Source organism: Pteropus medius, unplaced genomic scaffold, assembly GCF_902729225.1.
Source record: "Pteropus medius unplaced genomic scaffold, Ma_sr-lr_union100, whole genome shotgun sequence".
Taxonomy (NCBI): Eukaryota; Metazoa; Chordata; class Mammalia; order Chiroptera; family Pteropodidae; genus Pteropus; species Pteropus medius.
The window spans coordinates 4089392-4113597 of record NW_024342470.1 but is presented as its reverse complement, the minus strand read 5'-3'; the positions used below and the strand labels follow the sequence as shown (position 1 = coordinate 4113597).

At 46.7% G+C, this 24206-nt stretch overlaps 1 protein-coding gene across 6 annotated transcripts in view; it reads right to left on the bottom strand.

The window, feature by feature from the left end:
* The window catches only part of MICAL2 (microtubule associated monooxygenase, calponin and LIM domain containing 2), a 200410-nt gene that overhangs the window by 170044 nt on the left and 6160 nt on the right, over positions 1–24206 (bottom strand). For 4 of the 6 annotated variants that reach the window (XM_039863630.1, XM_039863625.1, XM_039863628.1 and 1 more), the window contains exon 2: positions 3937–4007. The exons of 1 other annotated variant lie outside the window; for it this stretch is intronic. The gene's annotated coding sequence lies outside the window, so the exon portion shown is untranslated. Of the gene's footprint in view, positions 1–3932; positions 4008–24206 lie in introns of all 6 variants that reach the window. One more of the 6 variants, XM_039863626.1, reaches the window with a different exon arrangement.

Below are 24206 nucleotides of genomic sequence, written 5' to 3'. Positions count from 1 at the left end.
TATTTCCTCCTTAATTCCAAATGCATCAAAGAAGCTGCAAACTGTCATTTCTTCAGAGCATTTGTCTCTGTCTGTTGAGAGCTTGCTTCCTGGCATATCCTCTATCTGGTTCAAATAGATTTTTATAATAATTCTCAAAAGGTTTGAACATTCTTATATTGACACCAACAACCCCTAAACATCTGCATTGGCTTCTTTCCACTCAAGGATTTCCCCCACTCCCCTCCTATACTAACCTATAACCTGGTAGGTCCCCAAATACTCTTTCAAAACATTAGACTTGTCCCCATGCTGCTTGGTGGGAGACTAAAGTAGCAACGGGCAGTTTTTATCAGCACTCCGGCATATCTCAGGGTGCAACAGGGGAGAGGTGGCAAAGCTACAAAGGCCAGGAGCAAAGTGCTTACAGAAGCAAACTCTGACCACGTGAGGGGGAGGTGACCTGGAAGACAGTGCTAATCATGAGGACAGACAGAGTTGGCACTGAGAACCATAGACGTCTAAGAGGTTGCTTTAAGATACCACGACCCTCTGTGCCCCTCTTATTTCCTTAATAAGAAGTCTGAGGGCTGCTAAAGCTCTGTGACTGGCCCAAGGCCATACAGCTAAACTGTGAACAACCAATACTAGAACGTGGGCCTTTGGTCCCAGCCGACTCTTTTCTCACTTTGTTGACCCAAGAATCTAATTAGGTTGCTCTAATGACACCAGCTGAATCCCCATCAGACTCTAAACAACATGGCCCAAGTATCACTTAGGGAAAGAACAGGCCTAGCAGATATTTTGATAAGTGCCTCCTCTACCCTATGCATGGTGCACTTATTCTTTCTCCAGCCCTCACCGCAAAATCTTGGGGAAGAGGTCAGGAAGAAGGGAGGGGTGGGCTTTCTGTCCTTACAAAACCCTAAATATCTAAGATAACCCACAACGACTCTCTTCCTCCATCTGGAAGAGGCTAGTGGGGAAGAGTGGCAAGAGGGGATCGAATTAACTCACTGGGTGTCTGACCTAATTAGGCCAAGAGTATCCATCGTGGGCAGTTAGATGGGTCATCTGCAGGTTTTTGACAACAAGCAATAAGCTCTGCTTCTGCCAGAGACCTTTCAAAGATCAGTGTTGGACAGATCATCTCAGCATCAGGAGCAGGAAGCTCTAAGTAAAAGATTTAAGGAATTAATTATTTAGTGTGCATGACCCAGTTCCCGGAGGTGAGGCTGGGTGAGAGGAGAACTCATCAGTTCCTTATCATGGCAAGAAATTCAAATGCTTCACAGAGTAGTGTCCCCTTGCTGCCAAAGAGGATCATTTTATGGTTTAAGTATGGCAAAACAAAACAAACAAAAAAAATGGCAAATAGAATAGCCAAAGTTCACTCATTTAACAAATATTTACTGAGCTCCTCGTATGTCCCAAGTCCTTGCAGAATTTACATACGGTTGAAGCACAGGAGAGTAGAAAGATCACAGAATTTATAAACAAGAGACCTGGGCTATGTCCCAGCTCAGCCCTCAGGCAGCTACATTACCTGGGCAGGTTATAGCCTAAGTCAAATTTCTCATCTGTAAAACGGGAGTAAACCCACCTGCCTTATTATGAAGATGAAACGATCTTTATATATAAATGTAAATTGCAATATAAACATAAGATGTGAACAATAATGCTGTACCACTGCACACTTTTCCTGCCCTAGAGAAGTTTATAACCTGGCCGTATTTAGAAAAATAATCCAAAGTACCTATTTGGCAAACATCACATTCTCTGTAATTTGTGCAAATTGTATGTTTCAACCTGCCAGTGGAGATGGAGCCTGCAGTCAGTCCCAGCCCCTCTGTCTGGATTCCCAAGAAGTTGCAGAGTAAAAATGGAATGAGTGGCCAGCACCTACCTGGCCTTGTATGCAGCCTGGAATGAATGAAGGACCAGGAGAGCTCCAAAATTCAAATGGGCTTAAAGGACCAACTGGAAGTGTGGTCAATAAGAAAAAAACACAACAAAAATCCCCTTGAGTACAATAGGGATAAGCCAGTAGGAAATGCACACGCTTTCCTCCCTATACACACTGGAGACCATGATGGGATTCACTGTCCGTTGCCTGACCCTCCTCCTTGGACACACTCCTTTCCTCTTGGTCCAGTCAACCCTTCTCGTTCTGTTGGCCAGGACTCTCGACACAGACTCCTTGCCCACCGTGGATCCTCAGCGCCCACCAGACCAGCCTCTAAATGCCCAGACATGCCTGCCTGCTGACTGCCACCATGCTCCGGCCCTTGGGTTGTGCCCGAGGTGCTCCCCTCACCCTCTGCTCTCCCTCCTCCCTCCACCAAGGCTCTGCCTGGAAGGGAAGCTCTTGGAGGGCACATTTCTACATTCTCTCTAACTCAGGGCATTCACTAAGTGTTTTACCTCCTGTCACTGCAGAATGCTGGTCCCCAAATGTTCTCTGATGGCTGTATACAGAAGAGAGGCAGAGGATGGGGAGGAGGAGTGGAAAAAAAATGCTAGACAGGAAGTCCAGGGCCTGCGTTTCAATTCTCCATTTGGCATCAGTTAGCTATGTAATCTTGAAAAAGTATCCTCAGGCCAGGTCTCAGTTTCCCTAGCTGGTAATGAGGGGTTTGCTCTAAATTATCTCTTGGGTTCTCTGTAATTATAAAATTTGGTATTACAGAAACAAGACTAGCCTTGGCCACAGGAGATATGGGTCCTGGTCCTTATTAGGCTATAGCCTGGGACAACTTAGCTGACTGCTCAGACCTCAGTCTTTACGTCTATTAAATAAGTGAGAATGTGACCACCCCTCCCGGAGTGCAAAGCTCCCATGAGACACTGAGATAGAACTTCTGGAGCCATAAGCCCTGAATAAACCCGGGATTTTTATTCGAGTCAATAAACAGCTGTTGATCCCCTGCCATGTGCCCGGTCCTGTGCCGCTGGGATGGCGCTGCCCATCTCAGACAGGAAGGTTGGAGGACAGGTGCTTGCCCTCGAGGCTCCCACAGCTGGCGGGTGAGACAGACAAGTGAACAAACCTTAATTCAGCCAGTGCTGTGTAAGAGGTCTGAACAAAGCGCTATGGGAGTGTAGAGAAGGAGGAAGTGCCAATTTTGCCTGGGGAAGTGAGGGAAGCATCTCAAAGGGAACAACAGCATGGCCCAGATATAAAGCTGTTCCCGGAGTTGGGGGACTGGAGCCTGGACAGGGAGGGGAGGCAGCAAACACGCTGGAATATGAATCTGAGATCAGACTAGAGGGAGCCTGGAAGGCCAACAGCAGAGTGGCTGTCAGACAGGTATTCAAGGAAGATCTCTTATGATAGTTCATTAGGGTGACTGTGCAAAAACAAGTCACTACTGCCTATAACTTAGCCTTCTATACCCTAAGCCTCCAAGGATCTGCTGAATCTACGGGAAGATGTAAACAGGTTTGTTCTCATCAGAATGAAACCCAAGCAGAGAAAGATGCTGCAATCACATTTTCAAATCTTGGACAAATGTGCTACAGTGCTCTGAAGTCACTCCCTACAGAAGCTGCTCAGCCAGATTCTTGCCTTGGCACAGATCAAGGCTGGCAGGAGACTAAAACTTCATCAGAGCTGGGACCGGAGTCAAGACAGCTGGGCTGCTGGTCTTAGAAGAACACGGGACAGAGATCCCACCCACCCAAAGACCACTGAGTTAGTCCGGACTTTCATGTCCCTAAACAAATCTCAATCTCTCTTCCTGCCTCCCTCCCTCCTCTGACAACATGGGAGGGCTGTGCAAAGGTGGTAGGCAAAGACAGAGGGCTTTCACTAGCCATCGATTCTCTAAATGGGCTTACATTCGCTTAGGCTTGAAGAAAGAGTATAAGCACCCCTACACTTTCCAAAGTCTGAAGCCAGCCCCCCCAAGAATGACTCAATGGCATAAAAGAGATCCACCACTGTGACTTACTCACTTGATTCTTAGGCATCGCAGTGACTAAAGTCACCTCCTTCCAGGACGAGCCTCGCACAGATTGCCATGTTCCTTTAAAAACAAAAGCCCAACGATGAATGTCAGTTACTTTATCTTACATTGCAGCTTCGGATCTTCTCCCTGCCAAGAGGGCCCACGTGCCTGTGCCCTTTGCCCCTTTACCCAATGGGAGGAAATAAACAGAGAATTTCTCCCTGTGCTCCTCTGTGTGAAGAAAGGAACTGAAATGGTCAAATAAATTCTGTTGTCTGCCACTATCTGGGTACCCTAAAGGCTTATCACACCTCTGCACAAAGGCTTGCAGAGAAAGTAAGACGGATCTGGAAAAAAATGCTTTAGGTACTTTAGTAGAAACAACAACAAAAAATGCCAGAATTTCTAAGCTTAGGACATAGTAAATTAAGCTGATGTAAAAAATCTCATAATAAGTCACAAATATGAAATTTGTCACATTTCCTAAGGTGGAAAGGTCTAAAATGCAAAAAAAAAAAAGGAAGCTATCAAAGTGGACCATTTGATTGGGCCGAGTTTCCTAAACAAATTAGTATTTTGACTTCCGATGACTACCCAAATGATTTGGTTACATCCTACTACCTCTGCAGAAAGTGCCTCTACACCTGTTTGGAAAATGGAGCCCAGAGTTACAAGGCATTTCTAAGGATTTACTTTCACAATTCTAAATTTCTAAGAGGTAGTCTCAAGAAGACAAAACTAACATAGATGTGGAATTTGAGATCTGCAAGAGGCAATACCCATTCCCCTTGGACACACACGCTCTGCTTCAGCAGGGCAGTAGGCCCACTTGCCCACATAAACACACAACTGTTCTAACACACAAAGACCTGTGTTTAGAGCATTGGGGGATGGGACTCACTATTCAGAATTCTCAGGCTATTCATAGGAGAGAAGCTACTGTGTACTGAGCACTGGCCACACATGGAATGGCCACTGTTAGAGATTAGACGTACTTTGTCCCCATGGCTCCTCACAGACAGGAACGGAGGCTCAGAGAGCAGAACGCATGTGCCAAGGCCCCATGGCATGGCGGGATTGGAGCCTGGGTCTGGTTGACCCGTGCTCATGATTATCCCACCACACTGAGGCGAGAGGTATGCTAGCTCTGATGGGCCTGGACACCCCATGAGCTGCCTGGCAGGCTCCGAGGGCAGCCACCTGAGCAGGAGCCGCCATCATCTCTGTCATCATCATCATTATCAAGCCACACCTTTCCAGCCTGTGGCAGCTGACAAACAGGCTGGCCTGCTTTGGCTACATTCTATCGACCTGAGCTATATAGGCACCGTGTAGTCTAGAGCCAAAGGACAGAGAGGTTGGAAGCCTCCACTTATCTGTCCCTGTTTCTCGAAAGAAGCTTCTGGATACAGTGGATGGGGATGCTGGACATCCTGGCCTAGAACTCTATCGTCGGTTTAACCAGGTTTGAGAACCAGGAACCTCCCTATGCTCCCTAGATCTCAGGAACAGAAGCCCCTAACCACCTGGGGACATCGCTGAGACCAGCAGCATGGAAATGCTGTTTCTGCTTGAGTTGTCTGCATGGTGTGCAGGAGGCCATTTCTGGACCAGTCTACAAGGTCAGATTCCCACACAGGCCTGAGAATACTGTGATTCAACCACTCCAAGAACCAACTCATACCCTCTGTCTGACCAACTTCGAGCTCCACTAAACCAGAAGGTCCTAGGGCCCAGAACCATCCCTCCCCTAGAGGAGCCTAGAGGCAATACCCATACCCCCTTGGACACACATGCTCTGCTTCAGCAGGGCAGTAGACCCACTTGCCCACCTAAACACACAACTGTTCTCTGTAATACACAAAGACCTGCGTTTAGAGCACTGGGGGATGGGACTCACTGTTCCGAATTCTCAGACTATTTATGGGAGAGGAGCTACTGTGTATTGAGCACTGGCCACGCATGGAACGACCACTGTTAGAGCCTAGACGTACTTTGTCTCCATGGCTCATCTGTAAAATGAAAAGCTTGACCTAATTTGTGATTTCCTCACCAAGGATCCCTTCTCGTTGCCCACCTCCATGGGTCTGACTTGTAGAAACACCTATAAAACTAGTCGGTCCTTTCGCGGAAGGACTAATCTAAGTGCAGGCATTGCGATGGGTGGTTTGCATGAGCTATCGCAGATAATCTTCCCAGCAACCCCATGAGGCAGGTAGTACAGTAACGCCACAGAGGAGGAAAACCGAGGCATGATACAGCCAAGTGCTCCTTTCCTTGTAGACTCAATCAGCATTAGCCACAGAAGCCTGGGACTCACAGCCAATCTGGCCTGAGTCCATGCCCATGCTCACTCCCTGATACAATGTTTCCCTTTGTAATTAATCAGAATGAAAAAACAAGTCTCCTTTTGGACTTTGCCATCATGCCAGTTCTAAACAAAAAAGCACGAGGTCTCCAGGCCCTTGTGGGCCTGACTTGGGCAATGCAGGAAAGGTTTCCTATGAGCCCGAGTGGCTTCAGGGAATCCCGAGAAACATGAAAATAACTCAGGGACCTTCCTCTCTGCTGTTCTCCAAGTATAGCTCCATAGAGATGAGGTCTTTACTAAAAGACCCCAAGCACTTGGAACAGGGCTTGGCACCAGTGGGCACTCCATCAACATTTGATGAGTGGAGGAATGAAGAAATCTAGAGTTTAGACACAGTCAAAGCTTATTCAAGACCCTTTGGTGAGTTAGTGTGAGACACACCAAGACCAGCTAAGAACCACAAAGCTGGTCCCTCAGCAGTATGCATGGAGCAGGGGTGCCCATGCCCCAAGCTCTAGACAAAGGATGAAGGCTCAGATACTGAGCCGGGTCTGTTCTTTGTCCCAATCACCAAGGGAGCTTCTGATAGAGAAAGAGAAGTGTCTGAATGCAAAGGCTGTTCAGAGAACTGATCCTGAACTCAGGCCCTGGAATCAGGAAAACCTGGCTTCCTATCCTAGCTCTGTCACTTTAACTGAGTCACGTGGACCCCAGGCAAGTCACCTAATTTCCATGGGCCTGTTTGTTTCTTATCTAAAAATAGGGATAATGTTAGTGCCTACTCCATAGGGCTGTTCTGAAGATGGAAATAAGATAATGCTGTAAAGGCCATACATAGCCCAGTGTGTATAGTTCAGAGTAAGTTCTTGGAGCTGATATCTGTTGTTATTGTCCACGTCAGAATGGGTGGTTAAGAGTTCTCTGCTTGGGTTCGCTCCCAGCTCTTCTGCTAGCTTAGCTATGTGACCTTGGGCAAATTGCTTAACCTCTCTGTGCCTTAGCTTCCTGGTACATAAAATGGAGTTGATTGTGAAGATGAAAAACACTTGCATGGGTAAAGAATTAGAAAAATGGCACAAAGCAAGCACTCGATAAAAGTTAGTATTACTCTTACTAACTCCCTGCGGTCCCTAGCTGGGAACCCGGCCTCAGACATGGGTCTGCATTGCCATGAGCATTAGGGAAGGGGAAGAAGAGAAAGGAGACTGGAGCTGATTTTCAATAACTTCGCAGTGGCAGAGTCAAAAATCCTGGCAGCTGCTTGAAACAACTCTATTTAGAGGAGGAAGGAGGGTGCGTAAGGGAAGAGAAATTGCCTTGTCTGAGCCCTTAAATGTGTGTCAGACTCTTTCACTGGTACGATCGCATCTAACCTTCACCGCAGTCCTAGGAGCTGGGTGCTCATCCAACCTACTTTCCAGGTGAGGAAACTGAGGCTCAGAGAGTTCAATAATTTGCCAAGGTCACACTGCTAGTAACCTATACCTGGTCCGCCTGTCATGCTGCCTCCCCAGCACACTCTGATCCTAAGCCTGAGGCCTCCTCCTCACACAGGCATGTCTGCTGTCATTCACGCCTGTGCTCAGACCTGCCCAAGGGAGATGGGGATATACAACTGCCCCCTCATTTACAACTGGCTCTTCACCCCACCCAGAGGCAGCCTCCAGAGGAAGGGACAGGCAGCATCGTGGATACCTTGGTGCATCCTTGGGCATGTTTCCTTCTCTGAACATTGGTTATTTTAATCTCCAAGAGTATCAGTGCAATATTAATGATATGGCACTTATCATGGGTTTTAAATGAGATATGCCTGTCAGAACCCCATGGAGAGTTTCTGTTTTGTTTGTTTGTTTGTTTTTGCTTATTTCTCAGACAGCTTTCCCAAGAGATTCTGACTTAACAGGTATAATCATAATGCCTAACACATAGCAGTGTGCTAAACAATGTTATCTTTGCTTTGTCTCATTTTCTAGCCACCTATTGGGCCAGCACCCAAAGATAGTTTATTCTTGCACCTTCAGGCCTTCTAATAGCACCCTCTCATCTCCCTCAAGGAAAAGCAGTTCCACCTTCAGATGTGTTTTAAAGTAGGGGTCCTGTCTGGGCCACACAGCAGGAGGTGAGCAGCAGGGGAGTGAGCAAAGCTTCATCTATGTTTGCAGCCGCTCCCCAGTGCTAGCGTCACCGCCTCAGCTCCACCTCAGATCATCAGGCATTAGATTCTCTTAGGAGCACCGGTCTCTGGTGCTAAAAATGTTGAGGATTGCTGTTTTAAAGGGCTTTAGAGAAACAGAAACAAAAATAAACCCCTGGCCTGGTAACAACAACAAAGAACCAAACCATACTGATTGCCTCCCCATCTCCTGTGACATTAGCATGGGGTGAACATATGAGTACATAGGTCCCTGGGAATCCATACTAAGGTCTGCACAGGCATAAACTAAATAACTGGTGTGGTAAGGACTCTGCAGACACAAACCTGAGCTGGTACAAAAGAAGACTCGGCCAGAGAAGGAAGTGGCAGCTTCCAACATTTGATGGAGAATAACTGGAAATCATGATCTGAAACAATGTGAAATCATCTTGACCACAATAATGTCAAGAGCAGCCACCTTTGGCAGGGAGTGGCCTGTACCTCTGGTCCTGGGGAAGTTCAGTAAGCTCCTCACTGACCCCACAGGACACACACAATGCCACACGTTACCCAGAGCTTGCCTGCCAATTCCTGGCTTTTCTCTTCGTTTCCCACCAATCAGGTTCAGGCAGTGGCTGCCCCAGTCATGGGGGATTGTCCAGATAGGTATTTTCCTTACTTTTCTTTTTCTTTGCATAGCTTTATGCTCTGAAATGAAAGAGAGAGACAGAGAAAGAGAGACCGAGACAGACACACACACGCAGAGGGAGAGAGAGAAAAAAGAGAGAGAGGACCTGGCTGATTTCCCCTCCGGGCATGATCTAGTTTTGTGCTCCTTGGGTGAATGCAATGCTGGTGCCATGCTGCCCAGCACTGCCTGGTGTTGGAGTTGTGTGCAGTACTCTGCCAGGGATCCATAGGCAAGCTGGATTAGCTTGAAATCTGAAAGGGGATGGAATGCTCAAGGGGTCTCGTTTTCTGCTCCCCCGATTCCCCTACAGCTTGGTTCTCCTTAAATCAGCAAAGAAAGATTATTCACTAAGCATTTGCTGAGTGTCTTGACTAGGACTGTGAAGAATACCAGAAAGCATTGGAACAGGGGCCTGGACTTGGGAAGAAGAGGCAGTGGAAGAAGACCAGCCAGGGCCTGGACTTGAATGCCAGCCTTACTGCCTACCCCATCCTTAGATCTTGGACAAGTCATTTCTGCACTGAGGCTTGTTTGCTCCCCTTCGGGGGATGATATCTACCTTATAAAGCTAGGGTGTGAATTAAATAAGACAATATATGTCCAAGAATAGTCAAAGCTGCCCACATGCTAGCCATTTATTATGAGCCAGGAACTGTATGCTAAGTGCTTTGTGTTGCATGGATTATTTCACCAGATCCTTACAACTTCCCTGTGAGACAGGCATCATATCTTCAAGTTCAAATGAGGAAACTGAGACTCAGAGAAATCAAAACACCTACCCAAAGTCACGCAGCTCATAAGGATCAGAGCTGGTTTGTACACCCAGGCCAGTCAGGCTCCACTGTTCTAATCTTTGCTCTGCTGCTTGCTATCTGGTAGGTGCTCAAAACATGTTACATAACATGTAAATGCTGAGCTGGTGGGGGCTGCTGGCTCTCCACCCAGAAGGCATACGGAGAAAAGAGGGGGAGTTTAGGCTGAGAGAGTTTAGGAAGCCTTTCCGAAGCAGGAAGGGCTGAACCTCAGTCCTGCAGGATGAGGATGGATAAAAGCAAAAGAGAAAGGAAGCACCGCATACTGGAAAAACCAAAGACAGAGAGGGAAGCAGGGGTGACCCAGGCAGGCAAGCAGAGAATGGCAGCAGAGCCCGGCCAGGCTGGAGGAGAGAAGGGATAACTGGTTTGAATGAGAGATGGGCCATCTGAGCCATTATCTTGCCATCTTTCTCACCTCCTCCCCAGAGATGCTCCTGTGTCTGCAACTTTGGTTACGTAATAACCATGGAGGGATCAAGAACCAGACTGAAAAGGCCCAACAGCCCCTCGACCCCCCACAGCAGGCTTAAAACCCAACTCGATGAGCAGGGATTTTTTGCCAGCTCCCAGCCTGCACTGCTGTGCTGAGCTGCCAGGCCCAGATTCTGGAGAAGCCCTGAGATGCCAGGAACCTGCATGCTGCCCTATACATTAAAGCATCACCAGCATCACCCTGGCATTCAAGATTCCCAGCAAGGAAAAGATGTAAAAATGAGGCCTTAGGATATGAGCTCTTCATGGCCAGGTCCCTATCTCACGGGACTTCACATTCCTCACACCTGCTGGGACACTATAGATACTTCTTTAATAACTTCTTATTGAGCTGAGCTACACAGAAGATTCTTCTACTTATCCCTGGAGCTTGATAAGTCTGAATTAAAGTCCACCTGGAGCACGTGATTTAGTGTCACCTTAGCTGGAAGGATCGTTTGCCTGTTTGCCTCCTGGAGAGGAAGTGTTCCCACCTTCCGCGGTCTCTGCTCCATACTCCCCAGGAGCCCCTGCAACCTGGACGTGGTTCTGGGCCTCATACCTAGTGCCTGCCCCTCCTCCTGGGTGAAGCTGAGGATGCCAAGCCCCTCCACCTTCAGTCGTAGTTTCCTCCAGGGCATGGCTGTGCTCAGGCCCTATTCCAAATGCTTAAAGCTACAATGCCCTCCCCACTGTCTCCGCTCCCCACAAAGGCCAGAGCACAGAGTCCCAGGCCTCAGACTCATGGAGAAGAGAACATGGGACTAGGGATGATTTAAGCAACTCTCATCATTGGCTCACTTTAAGTCCACCATCATGTGCTTTTTCCATAGTAACAGGGCTTGGAGGAGGATAAAAGCAGAACTGTATAAAGATCTTTTGGTCACATGATCTCCTCTCAACCCTCTTCAGGAAAAAGGCAAAGGGGAAATGATGAAAAGGCTTTGGAGGGATGGTCAATCTAAGCCTCCAGACCAAGGCTTCCTGAGATGGGCAGGGGTGCCTGTTTACCTTCAACCTGAGAGTTTATGGGCAAATTACTTAACTCTGTGGAGCCTCTGTCTCCTTATCTATTAAATGAAGATAGTAAACAATGACCGCACAGGACGATTGTGAAGACTGAGTGCAATATGAATGTGAATGTGCTCAGCAAACTGTAAAGCACCCTTAGAAATAGCACATATTTTTCATAATCCTGGGAGGTGGGGAACTCAAGTCAGAATATGTGGCTTGAAGGGAAAAGGAGAACTGGGAATCCATTCCGTTTGGCAAATTTCTTTCAGCATCTTCTAGGACAAGGCACAAGTCTCCAGGTATTTAAAAAGCACTGATTGAGACCTATTCTGAAGCAATATGAGAATTGTTATGTAATATGTTTTGAGCACCTCTGTCTCAAGCACTCCTTCTGGTGAAGGGGAGGGCTCTACCCACAATTTTATAATAAGGCAAAACAAAATGGTTTACTGGAGGAATCATACAGAGAGGGTGGGGCATTTTATTCTGGCCTTACAGATCAGGGGAGACTTTTATAATAATAATAATCATTAGCATAGTAACTCTGAGTACTTGCAATGGGCCAGGCAGTTCTAAGTATTTACACGATCCATTTCATTTCATTCTCATGAAACCCCATGAGTGAGTTCACAGGTGACAGAACTGAGGCACGAAGAAACTCACTCCTATGTTGGCCTTACAGCTGGGAAGCGGTAGAGCTGGAGTCTGAACCCACTGAGCTCTAGCTCCTCTAGTACTTTAGGGGCGGAATCAACCAAGGACAGGTCTCAGAGAGACTCTGCGGGACTGAAAGGCTCTGATAAGGCCTTCGCAGAGGAGTCACCCACCGAGGGAAGGCACTGACTCACCCATGGCCCCTCCCGCCCATGGGCAGCTCAGACTCCTGGTTCAGAGTTCCCTCTCTGACACTGCCTCTGGTCTCTCCTGGAAGTTAGCCATACCTCTACACTTCCAAAACTCCAAGTGTGCACCAAAATCAAGGGAGATTGATGTAAGAACCTATATGTCAGTGTTCTTTTATAGAAGAGATTACTCATAGAATAATTGTTCTTATTATAAAAGGTAGTTCAATGTCAAAGGGAAAAATACTCCCAAATCTCAGCTCTGCCACTCATTGGCTATGTGATCTTGGACAAATCTTAGACTCTTTGAGCCTCAGCTTCCTCATCTGTGAGATGCAGTTACTAGTGTTTATCTCAGGCAGTCGTTGCAAAGATGAAAGGAGATACTATGTCTAGTGCTGCACCTGGCACACCGTACACTCGATAAATAATGGTTGAATCGAACAACTTTATAAAGGATTTCCATTGGAAAATCATTTCTTCACGATAATATTTGGTGATACTAGTAGTACTTTTAATTAGTAGTCATCAGCAACTATGCTAAATTCATTACATTTATTACCTTATTTAATGCTTAGAAGCATCCTTTTCTTCCTTTGACTTAGCTTCAGAACAATAGAAAGGATATGTCCAACATGTTAACTTTATTCATATACACATATATGAAGAGAGAGACAAGCGGTCAAACAAGCTAATATTTATGAAGCACTTATGTCAGGTATTGTTCTAAATATGTGACATTCAGATACCTATTTCATCCTCTCAAAAACATGCTGATAAGGTAAGTACTATTTTGTCCCCCTTTGTACAGATGCAGAGCTTGAGGCACAGAGAGCGGTTAAGTAACTTGCCCAAGATCACTTAGTCAGGATTCAAACCCAGAGCTCACATTCTTAAGTACTATGCTACACTAAAATAATGAAAGTTACAGCAAGAATGTTTAACCAACCCCCAAGCCCCAAATTCTAGGAACTTCAGTATGCTGCTTGTCAACCCCTCTCCAGCCTAAACCCTGCCGTCATTCCCTTTCTGCCAGTATTCACTGTCATTTCTCACTCCTGTCCCACTGCTCTTGCTCCCTAACTCCATCCCACCATGCATCGGCAGGAAGTACCAAACTTTTTTTAAGCCCTGGTCATCTCTTTCTGGGACCTTAGCCTCATCCCCTATAGCCCGTCCTCTATAAAGCTACAAGGGACATCTTCCCATACATGGCATTCCTTTGCTCAAGAACACTCAAAGGCTCCCTGCTGCCTAGAAATGAAGACTCAATGGGTTAAAGAGGAAGGTGCCTGCACTACCTGGCCTGATCTGCTTCCCTGTGGCCCCAGGCTTCCCACGTGCTGGCTTACAAGTCCCAGCAACAAAGTGAGTCAGTGAGGCCCTTCCTGAGCACCCTATTTAAAATTATAGCCCACCCCCAACTGCTTCCCTTCACCCCTACCCAGCACAGCTTGTCTTCTTCCCTGCTGTAGTGTTCTTCACCCACCTCTCATCACCTGGCCTCAAACATTTAACTGGTTTATTGCCTCCCCCTCCACGTGGCAACGGATTTTAGCCTGGTTTTCTTTTTTCCCTGCTGTAACCACAGCACCTAAAACAGGTTCGGCACATAGTAAGAACTCATAAATACCTGCTGAATGAATAACTGAGTACACATTTAAAATGCCTAAGCAGAAAATGTCCAAATGGAATAACGGTGGGGGAGGGGCTAGCATGCCTCTGGCCTCTCTGCTCTTGAGGCCTTTTCTGGAGGACAAGCTGGAGATGCCCAGATTAAATGTCTGGAAGCCAAAGCCTTTTTTGCACATCCTCCCTAGGATTTATAATAAGAGTTTCCTGTGAGACTCTGGGCCCTCATCTTCCCATCCCTATTCTGAACTTACACACATACGCATACACATACACATACACACACACACTCTCTCCCCCTCCCTCCCTGTCAATCTGAAGGCTGTCTGCATCAGTCTCAAACTCATCTGCCCAGCCTCATCTCCCTCTATGGCCATTTCCCATTTCTCCTCACTTTGACACCAACTAGAGATGCTCTCTTCTTCCTCCCACTTACCCATCTGCATTTCATCTACCTTTCAAGATCCAGATTAAATGCAGCCTCCTTATCCCTCTCCCCACTCCTTCCTTCCTTCTCCTCTTCCTCCTCCAGAAAGCTTTCCGGGCTTTCTCCAGCCCCTAGAAAAACTCCCCACACCCACTGCTATCTCCACCAGCTGTACGGAAATTAGTCATGAACTACCTTGCCATTCGCCTTCTATAACTGAGCTGAGCTGTTACCCAAATCACCTGTTATTTAATTTTTAAAACACGTGTGTCTTACTTTCCCAAGTTCATTGTGAACACTTCAGGAGGAGAGGTTGGGCCTTAATCATATTGTCATCTCCATGGCACAGAATCTAGGACACACAGTAGGTGCTCATTGTATGCTTTCGAATTAGCTGCCCCAGGTAAATAAATCACCTTCCTAAAGAGGTCACTTCCTCAATAATAGGTACCTGGACTGGCTTTTCCCAACATTCTGAATTTTTTCTTCAGGGCCTGCTCTAACCTCGGTTATCTGCAACCCCAGTCATGGGCTTGTGCTTTCAAAGGGTGTTAGACCCCTTCTAATCTATGAAGTCCCACAGCTGTTCCAGGTAAACTCAGACATTCGGTGTTTCAGTTTCCTCAAATATTGGACTTCAACAGAGGAGGAAAAAACATGGCGTAAATTTTAGGTGGTTCACGGTAGAAAAACCAACACATGAGGCCCAGCTCTAAGTAAACTAAAATTACAACCAAAGGTGCAAAATCTCAAATTACTTTTGAGCTTCGAAGAGATGAGCCAGGGAGGAAGGAGGAGGCCCTGTTTACTGCAGACCCTCTACATGTGGGGCTGTGTGGAAGGTCTCCTTGTGTCCCCACTGCAAGGTAAGTAGGCTATGATTAGCCAGGCTCACACCTAAAGAACTGAGGTCCACATGGCGGCAAGAGGCTCAGAGCAATGACTCAACCAAGTGAGTCATACTCTCCACAGTTTGCCAATCAGGACTCCCAGATTATGCTTTTTAAAATTTGAGTAGGAAATACATTTGCTGGGGGGCGGAGTTCAGAAAGCAGAAAGCACAGAAGTACACAGAAAATGTGTTCCTCCCATTCCTGGCCCTGTCTACCCAGTTCGCCCCACTCCAAAGCTGGTATTCGTTGCTTTGTCTAATCCCTGACGGTGTTTGTGTATACGCACACAAATACAAATACGTATTCTTTTCTTTACATAACTGATAGCAGACTATGCCCATTTCTCTGCGCCCCGCTTTTATCTTCTAAAGGAATGAACTTGGAATATAGCAGGGCGATAAAGTTTCTCTACATGACAAGCCCATGAAACAGAGAGAAGGGAAGGTTCTGGAGAACACTTGTGTGAAGAGAGAATTGAGGCATCAAGGTAAGGCCACCCTTGACACCACGGATCTGCTTCTGATCCCTGTCCCAGGCCAGTTAGAGAAGGGCTCTGGAGGTTGCCGGCAGGCGGGGACCAATGACCCTAATGGCTGCGGAAGCCTCACTGGCTTAAAGGCCTCACTAGCCTTGCTGAGCATTTCATCTTCTGGAAGAGAGAAGCCACTGCCACAGAAACAGGACAACGAACCTAATTCTCACGGTAATGGCCAAATAGGTAGTGACCAGAAGGACACAGGAACTGTAGAGGAAAAGCAATCATTTCCCCTGCAGTTTGTGACCAAGAAGGGGAAGTTGGTGCCTGAAGCTCTAAGAGAACAGACTTCTAACGGCTGGGAGGATAGAAGGGTTCTCGGACCTAAGACTGAGGAAGTAAATGATTCAGACTCTCTGAAATGCAGTTCTAGCTATGTAACTGGGAGGGGAGTGGGGAGGAGTGAGGAACCAGGGGATGAGAGGAAAAGGCAGAAGGAGGAAGAGGGAGACTTTTAAGAAGTGGGAAGCTCACCATAATGGTTGAAAGCTGGACTTGGGGGCAAACTGACTAGATTCTAATTCCCCCTCTTCCCCTTCTCGGCTATGAAATTTTGAGCAAGTCAATCCCTCTGTGTCTTAATTTCCTTACTAGTAAGTGAGGATAATGACAATATCTACCTCATGGGGTTGGCACAAGAATTAAATGAGTTAATATTGACAGAGCCCTTATCCCAGTCTTGGCTCACTATAACTGCTGTCTAAGTGGTATAGAATAGGAGCCATGTGGTTGCACAGGAAAGCTTTGTTAAAAAGCCCAGTCCCATCACCAGGAAAAGGATGCATAACCAAAGAAGACCCTGAGACAGTGATACAGAGCCCATCCCAGAGTGTCAATCAGAGAAGGAAAGCTCTGGACCAGCTGAGGCTGTCCAGCATACCCCAAGAGGCAGGAAGATTTGGGAGTGGGAGGTTGTCTTGAGCCAAGAGGTCCAGAGGCATAAAGGGTCAGGAAATTGGACCTCGGCTCCCACTCTGGATGCATCATGGCCACTGTTAAAAAGAGTTATACTGAGACTGACAGGTAAGGATTCAGTGAGGAGATGAGACAGGGAGCTGAGATGGGAGAGGAGCTTGGTTTTTAAAAGAAGTTATTTAGATATTTTCAATGACTTCAAGTCCCCTGGCTTAGAGCACTGGAAACTCTTGCAATGCGTCTGCCGAACTGCCTACTGTGTCACTATGGGGTGGTCCAGGAACACCTAAAAGCAGCCACGAAGCATTCTGGGAACTGAGAACATGTGATGTTAAGGAGAGCTCACTTCTTTCTGTAATAGGATGCATGATGGTCGATGGAGAACTGCAACAGATTGGCACATCTAGATTCAAGAAGGCATCTGGTCACAGGTCAGAAAAGCAAAAGGGCAAAGACAGGCACGGGGCAGCTTAGATTAATCTTCTTAGAGTAGGTTGATTAAAGATTATGTCACCTAGAGGGAGGACTCAAGCAGCATGAGTCCAGAGGGTTCTCTCCTGATAAGCAATTTATCAGTGACTTGAGTGATGCTATAGAAGGCACACAAATAGGATCCTGAAAGAGCTCAACTGAACAGGGTTGCACTGAATTTAACAAGTTGAAATTTATCAGGAATGGTTGTTCAGAATCAGATGAGAACAAAATAGAGGCTATGCATTTAAATTTTAAAGCCACACACATTCTAGGACAGGGGAGAAGCAGCTTACCAACACCACATGTTAAAAAGATCTGGTCAGCAATAATGTCAATGAGTTAGTGGTGTGATGTAGCTGCCAGAAAAGCTGATTTGGTCTTGAGCTGCATTAAGGGGAGAGAATGACCTGAACTAGGGAGGTGATAGCTCCCTTCCTCTGCTGTGGTCACAGCACACTGCAAATCCCATGTATAGTCCGGGCATTGCCCTCACTGTATTAGAATATGGACAAGCTGGAGTTTGATCAGCAGAGAACCACAGGGAAGGTAAAAGACTTGAGCCTACATCATGGGTTGTTAATCTAGAAGAAGACTCAGGATAGAACAAATTGGCTGCATTTAAATATCATATTTCACTAATTAGAAAATGCAACTCTTTCTTTCTTTCAATTATGAAATGTCTGAAAGCTGAATATATCTTATAATCCCTCAACAGCTAACAATTTCTCTCGCTGTAGCACAATGTCATTTCTTCATTTCCATTGTCACATGGACAACTACAACCCTTAATATTTCAGAAGCCAAAACATTTAAGGACAGTTTGAGGAAGGAATGTTACTAAAATCCCTCCATTGACACCTTCTGATAAAATCAAGAAAGCAATATCATTAAAACCTACATAATGGGTATCAGCAACTGGAAAAAAAAAATTCAGAGACAAGAGAGATTAAGAAATACATCACCACTTTACCGTAATATGTTAATGTGTCAAAAAACGATATTGATGACTGAATTAAAAAGTGATTTGGAAGACTTGGATTCTGAAAGTGAAAAAGTTTTAGAAATACCGTAACCAGTTCGTTTTCCTTTTTATGTACATGCAAGAGTGATACAGAATGAAAACGTAGGTCTCAACTCTAAAAGTTATTTCAGTAAATATAAAATAAAAAATTTAAGCAATAACAATGAATGGTTCCACAGTTTAATTGGAAGCACCTTTTCTTCCTTATAAATAAAATAATCTTTCTAACTGATGATGTCATCAATTTAATTTTTAAAAACAGTATTTGAAGAGCTATCAAGTAGAGGAGAGATTAGACTCATTCTCTATGGCTTCAAGAAGGAAGAACGGGGACCAAATGCCAGAAGCTATGGAGAGCCACCAGGGAGGTGACAGGAGGAGCCATCTGAAGATGGAACGAGTCACCTCCAAGGTACAAGCCCAGGCTGACCCAGCCCTGCAATTCTAAGGTCTGATTTAGACCTCACCATGAAGAGAAAGGCATCAGTTTCCTTGTTGCACACATAGGTGCTTTGAACCATTCTCTTAAAAAGTCACTGGTTAAAGGTAAAAGCCACTTAGGGAACAGTACCGAATGGGAGGCCTGAGGCAAAGGGGAGCCCTGCCCACATTTGTGCTCCATGCTTCCTGTGGGCCAATTCAGGAAAGGGCCAGAGGAAAAAAGGCCATCTATGCACCAGGCATCATGTCAGGTATCCTACGCACATTGTCCCATTTAATCCTCATTGCCACCCTGTGAGATAAATATGATCACTCCCAGCTCATGGAAGAGAAACTTGAGGCTTAGAGAAAGTGGCTTGCCCAAGCTTTTATAGTGACTCTGAAACCCATGGTCAGTCTGTGACAACATGCTTCAAATAGAGGAAACTTCAGAAGTCTTGGTTGGCAGCATGAGTGGAGTGATCACTCAATCATTCAATGAACCAACTTGGTCTCATATTGATAGAACTGATGCTAGGAGAACAAAGAAAGATGAAAGCTGTTTCAGAACCCACCCCCACTCCCACCCTCATCATAGCTCCCACAGGCAATAAATTCTTGCCATTTGCTTCTTCAGGAGCAATTTACTCCATCAGAGAGAGAAAGGGTGTTTCTGAAACATCTATGGCAAAGAACAGGTGCCAGCAGCCCTGCTCAAATGTCAAAGCTGCGAGCTCACCATGTTGCCATGCTTCCCACCTGCCAGGTTAACACTGGAGCAGGCGGAAGCTGAGCTCAGCTTTTTTTCATCCCTTTCCCGTGGCCAGGATGTTCACAGGGCTGGGGAAAAAGCTGAGAGACAGCCAACTCCGCAATGTGTTCCAGCTGCCTGGTGACATCAAGTCCAGCCAGGTCCATGAGCATACTCAACCTTCCTCCTTTACTGGGAAAGTAAACTCAAAGTGTGCACGAGGGCAGGACCCACCTGCAGGGAATATTCAAGTGCTTGTGAGACCACAAAAAGGGAAAATTAGTATTTCAGATCATGGCCCACAATGCTTGGTGAGCATCTGACACTTGCAGAATTGATTCTAACAAAGGAGGAGAGGGTCACCTGGGTTCCTGTCCCGTCCTAGCTTTGCTGCTTCAACCACATGCAGGCAGGCAACTCCTGCTCCTGATCCATGGGTTCCCACTCTTGCAGGGGCTCAGCACCTGACTCCCCTATTCATTCCCCTCAAACTGATCTTGAGAAAGAAGAATGATCGGCATGGAGGACTTAGCCTGTAGCGAGGTAGTGAAAGGTGGAGCAGTAATCATTTTCTACAGAGGAAGAAGCTGCCAAAGCTCAGAGAAATTACACTTTTTGGCACAGAAAGTGACAGGTACCCCATATTCTAAGACCCTAACTGAGGAGTTTCAGAATGGGCTGTTCTCCTTCTAAACTGAAAGACTGCCCACACTGACACCCTTCACACACCCTGCGGGGCAAAACCAGGACACAGACAAGGCCTTATTTGGGCCCACCCTTAACTGCCCCCTCCTGACCCTGCCCCCACACCCCACTCCCCACATACTTAGTCTCGATAAACATCTGCTGTCTGATCAGTGTACACATCCAATGCACAGAGGGCAGTGCAGGCTCCCTGACAGATCCCTCACCCCTAATGCCCCCACAAGCTCACCTGCCTGAAGAAGAGCTCTGATCATCCCTGACGGCTTCCCCCTGCCTTCTGAGTTAGGGTCATGCCCCCACTCCCAGTGCTCAGAGCTGGCCTGATTCCAGCCTCTGCTTCCACAGTTTCCCTAGGCGGCCCCTACATTTCGACTGTGTGGCACCCTGAATATAGGCTCTTTTCTGCATCTTTTTCTGCTATACCTCTGGCCCGTCTCTGCCTACGGAAATCCTTCCTATCTTCAAAGGTCCATCTCAGGGACCAAGTGCCACCTCCTCCAGGAAGTCTCCCCTGGTTCACCCACACTGTTCAACTCACCAAAACACATTCCATACTCTGTCTTGATGTGCAGGCATCAGTGAGCTTGTCTAACGCGCCTCTCTCCATGAGCTAGATGAGCACTCTCCTCCTGTCATTCCTCACAGCACCCCAGCATGGCAATTGCTCATACTGTGAGCTGAAGAGCCTTGGCCATGGTGCTCCATGCCTGCCCTTACAGCGCCCTATTTACAGTCCTTTCTGATTCTCTCCTCCACCTATTCCCAGCTGACTCATCCCCCGTTCTCGCAAGATTCAGCTCTCAGCTGACAGCTAATCGGAGATAAACTAATCTGTTGTCCTTCCCAGTTAAATGTTATTTTTTTATTTTTATTTTTTTTTTACAAAGACCCTCTGGAGACAAGGGCTGAAAACAAAGGTGGGAATTTTAGGCCCCAGAGGCTCTCGGGGAAGTATTTTTGATAAGGAAGGATCTTGTACCAAGTGGTTGTGCAAACCAGTGCTGGAGTGTGTACATCCTAAATTCAAAGAACTGGAGAGCAGTTAGAAAGGGGGTGGGTGGTGGGTGAGGCTCTGACTTTCAAAAGGGAAGGCCAGCTGCAAGCAGAGCTGCTAGAGACTGATCACAGAACCACAGCCTAACGGAAATGGTGGATGGAGAACAGATTTGACTTGGACCTGGCTGGGTGACCTTGAGCAAGGAACTACACCTCCCAGGCAGCATCAAGAACTCCTTGAGCTTTGGTTTCCCCACAGGTAAAACAAGGTAACAAAAGTGAGAACTGCATGATCCCAGAAGGCCTTTCCAAGCTAACATCCCCAGATTCTGTGACTTGTGGCCTCCACATCTTCCTCCCTCCCAGAAGTTCAGTATCATCTGAAACCACATTATTTCTACTCCCTCTTCATCTTGAGGGGAACCTTGAGTCCAAATGGATTTCCAGCCAATCAGCAGGCAGAATGCAGGGGGTGGCCCTCTCCCACCACAGGCAGGAGGAAGCAGAAGTAGAGGAAGGTATTGGTTTCTATGGACACAGAAATGCTACTTTCATTCACGCCAATCTGTCCCAGTCCAGAAAAAGACAGTCAGCTGGTTGCCTTTGCTTCTCTGACTTACCTTTTTAAGAAATTACAACTGCCTGCCAAATTTAAGTGTTGCCCTAAAATCAGGACATATAAGGTCTCTCGCCTGGATCTGAAGGGTTTCAAAATGGGTAGAGAGAGCAAGAGTGATGAAGAATGAAACTTGGAGGCAATGGAGACTGTATTTGCAGCCATGCCAATTAAAGATCTTTAAAAATACCCTCTCTCTTCTCTCATGCTGAAGATAAAGATGAAGTTTCAGCAATAAACCGACATCTGCCTGGAGCTTCTGAAGAGATCACAACATAAACACTCTAGAGAGAAGCCATAAACAGCCCAGAGTCCTCTCCAGGCAGCCAGCAGCATCCTACTCACCAACAGTGTGGGGGAGGCGGGTGTAGCAGAGGGACAGAAAAGGAGGTGGTACTGAGAAGCTAGGGAGGATGGAGGCTGGGCTCCCCATGAGCAGGAGGAAGTGGTAGGGGAGAGTTCAACTTGGTAAAAAATGGAGAACTGGCTGCCTTCTACAAGGAGATAAAACCCAGGGACCAATGAGATTTCCAGGAGGACATCCAGAGAATTCCATGCCAACGTCCTTCATTCTGAAAATGGGTCACTCCTTAGAAGTAGAAAAAAAACGATATTTTAGAGAGCCTACTTATACAGTGCACTTCACAAATATTTTAATTTCATCTCTACATCAATCCTTTGAGATAGGTATAAAAACTTCCTTTTTATATACTGAAATACTGGGGTTCATCGACTTGCTAAAGGCCACATGGCTAGGATTCGACCCCAGGTCTGTCTTAGCACAATGTTTGTTTGTTTGTGCTTCTTAACAATGTTTATTTGTTTGTGCATCTTAACAATGTTTATTTGTTTGTGCTTCTATCATCTGCATCCGGAACATGCCTCTGAGATTTATTCTCAGTGCCCAGGCTCTCTCCACCCACGAATCTAACATAAGGAGATTACTAAAGGAAAGAGGTGGCAAAGTAGGGTGGAGGTGCGACAGTTGAGCTTTGGCTGGTTCCAATAACTGCTAAGTCTCAGCAGCTCTGTTGCTTCACATCCTGGTTGCTTCCCACGAGGCCTGAAGAAGAGCAAAGGGGGAAACAGGCAAAAAAGATACACCTAGGCTCTGGAAGGATCCACAGGAGACTGGGGACAGCAGATGCCACTGAGGAGAACTGAGGGCTGGAGGACAAGGGAAAAAGGAAGACTTGCTTTTCATTGAATTCCCTTTGTACTGAGTCATTATTTTACCACATATCTATTTATGTATGTGGGTGGGTACCATGCATCTATGCATGTGTGTGTGGGGGGTGCCATACATCTCTGTGTGTACCATGCATTTCTGTATGTATGTAGGAGTGAGGACCCTGTATATCTCTGTGTGTGTGTGCATGTGTGTCGGTGGGTGGGTGAGTCATTTTTAAGAGAGTCCAAAATGTCAGATACAAGATGACAGACACACCTAAGCTGGAGGTGCAAACCTGGACCAAGCAGGAACTTTTGAATTCTCTGGCTGCAGAAAGCCTGGAATCCAGACGACGCCTGAGATTTCACCTAGAGCCTCATTCTTCCTTTCAACAGAAATGTGCTATGATTCTGGGCAAATGGCTGAGATGCTCCTCCAGCATGTACCCTGTAGTCCCTAAGGCCATATCTAATTGCACCAGCCCCACAGGACATTCCCTGAGGAAAGAGATCGACTGAATGAATCCTCTCCCTAAGGGTCTAAAAAGAGGACTTCCTGATCCCTGCCTATTCATCTATTCCATTTTCCTCTTCATCCAGCTGAGAGACTCTTCCTTTCTCCAAGCAGGGAGCTCCTGACTCTTATCACCTTTGCATCAAGTTGTGAAAAGCCCAGCTGTCCTGATTCCTGATATGTGGAGTGTCAGCACCCCGACTTTACAGCAGCCACAAAGTCTATACACCGTACCTCACCCCCATTCTACTTCCTTGGGATGAACAGCTGTCCAATAGAGGGGTCAGTAGCTCTGCCAGTCCCCTGGCAAACCCTGGGTGCACTATGCTCCAGGGAGCAGCTCACCTTAGTGACCAAAAGTCCAAAAGACTTTTTTCAGGCACTTCTTCATGTTCCCCTATACCTCATCCTCCTGGCCCCAGGCACAAGCTAAACCCTAAGATCCTACTTCACCAGATACAGTCAGGACTCAGATAGGTAGCCAAGGCCAGACGTGTCGAGTCATGAGAGCAAAGAAGTAATTTTCGCATCTTAACACATTGATACTACAGTAGCAAGGCCAGAATGGGATGTCCCTAGACTCCCACTTCTGCCTCTGGCATGGCAGGGCTTCTGGACTGGGTGTGTCAGGAGCTTGGGCCTGCAAATGTTCCATAAACCTGTTATTGTGGCAGCTCAGGGACCAGGGGCTGCCATCCAACTCCTTGCCACCCTCCTCTTGCTACCAGCAGAAAGGGGATCTGCACTAGAGATCACTGCCCAGAAAGGAGAACTTGAGCTCCAAACCAACAGGAAACAAGACCCCTTTCTTGGGCTTGCCTTTACCTCTGGATTCCCCAAAGAGAAATCTGACCAAGCCTTGGAAGGAATGGAAGTGCTGCAAGGTATCTGGACAGTCACTGGGAGGAGAGGATTTAGGGTAGGAAATTA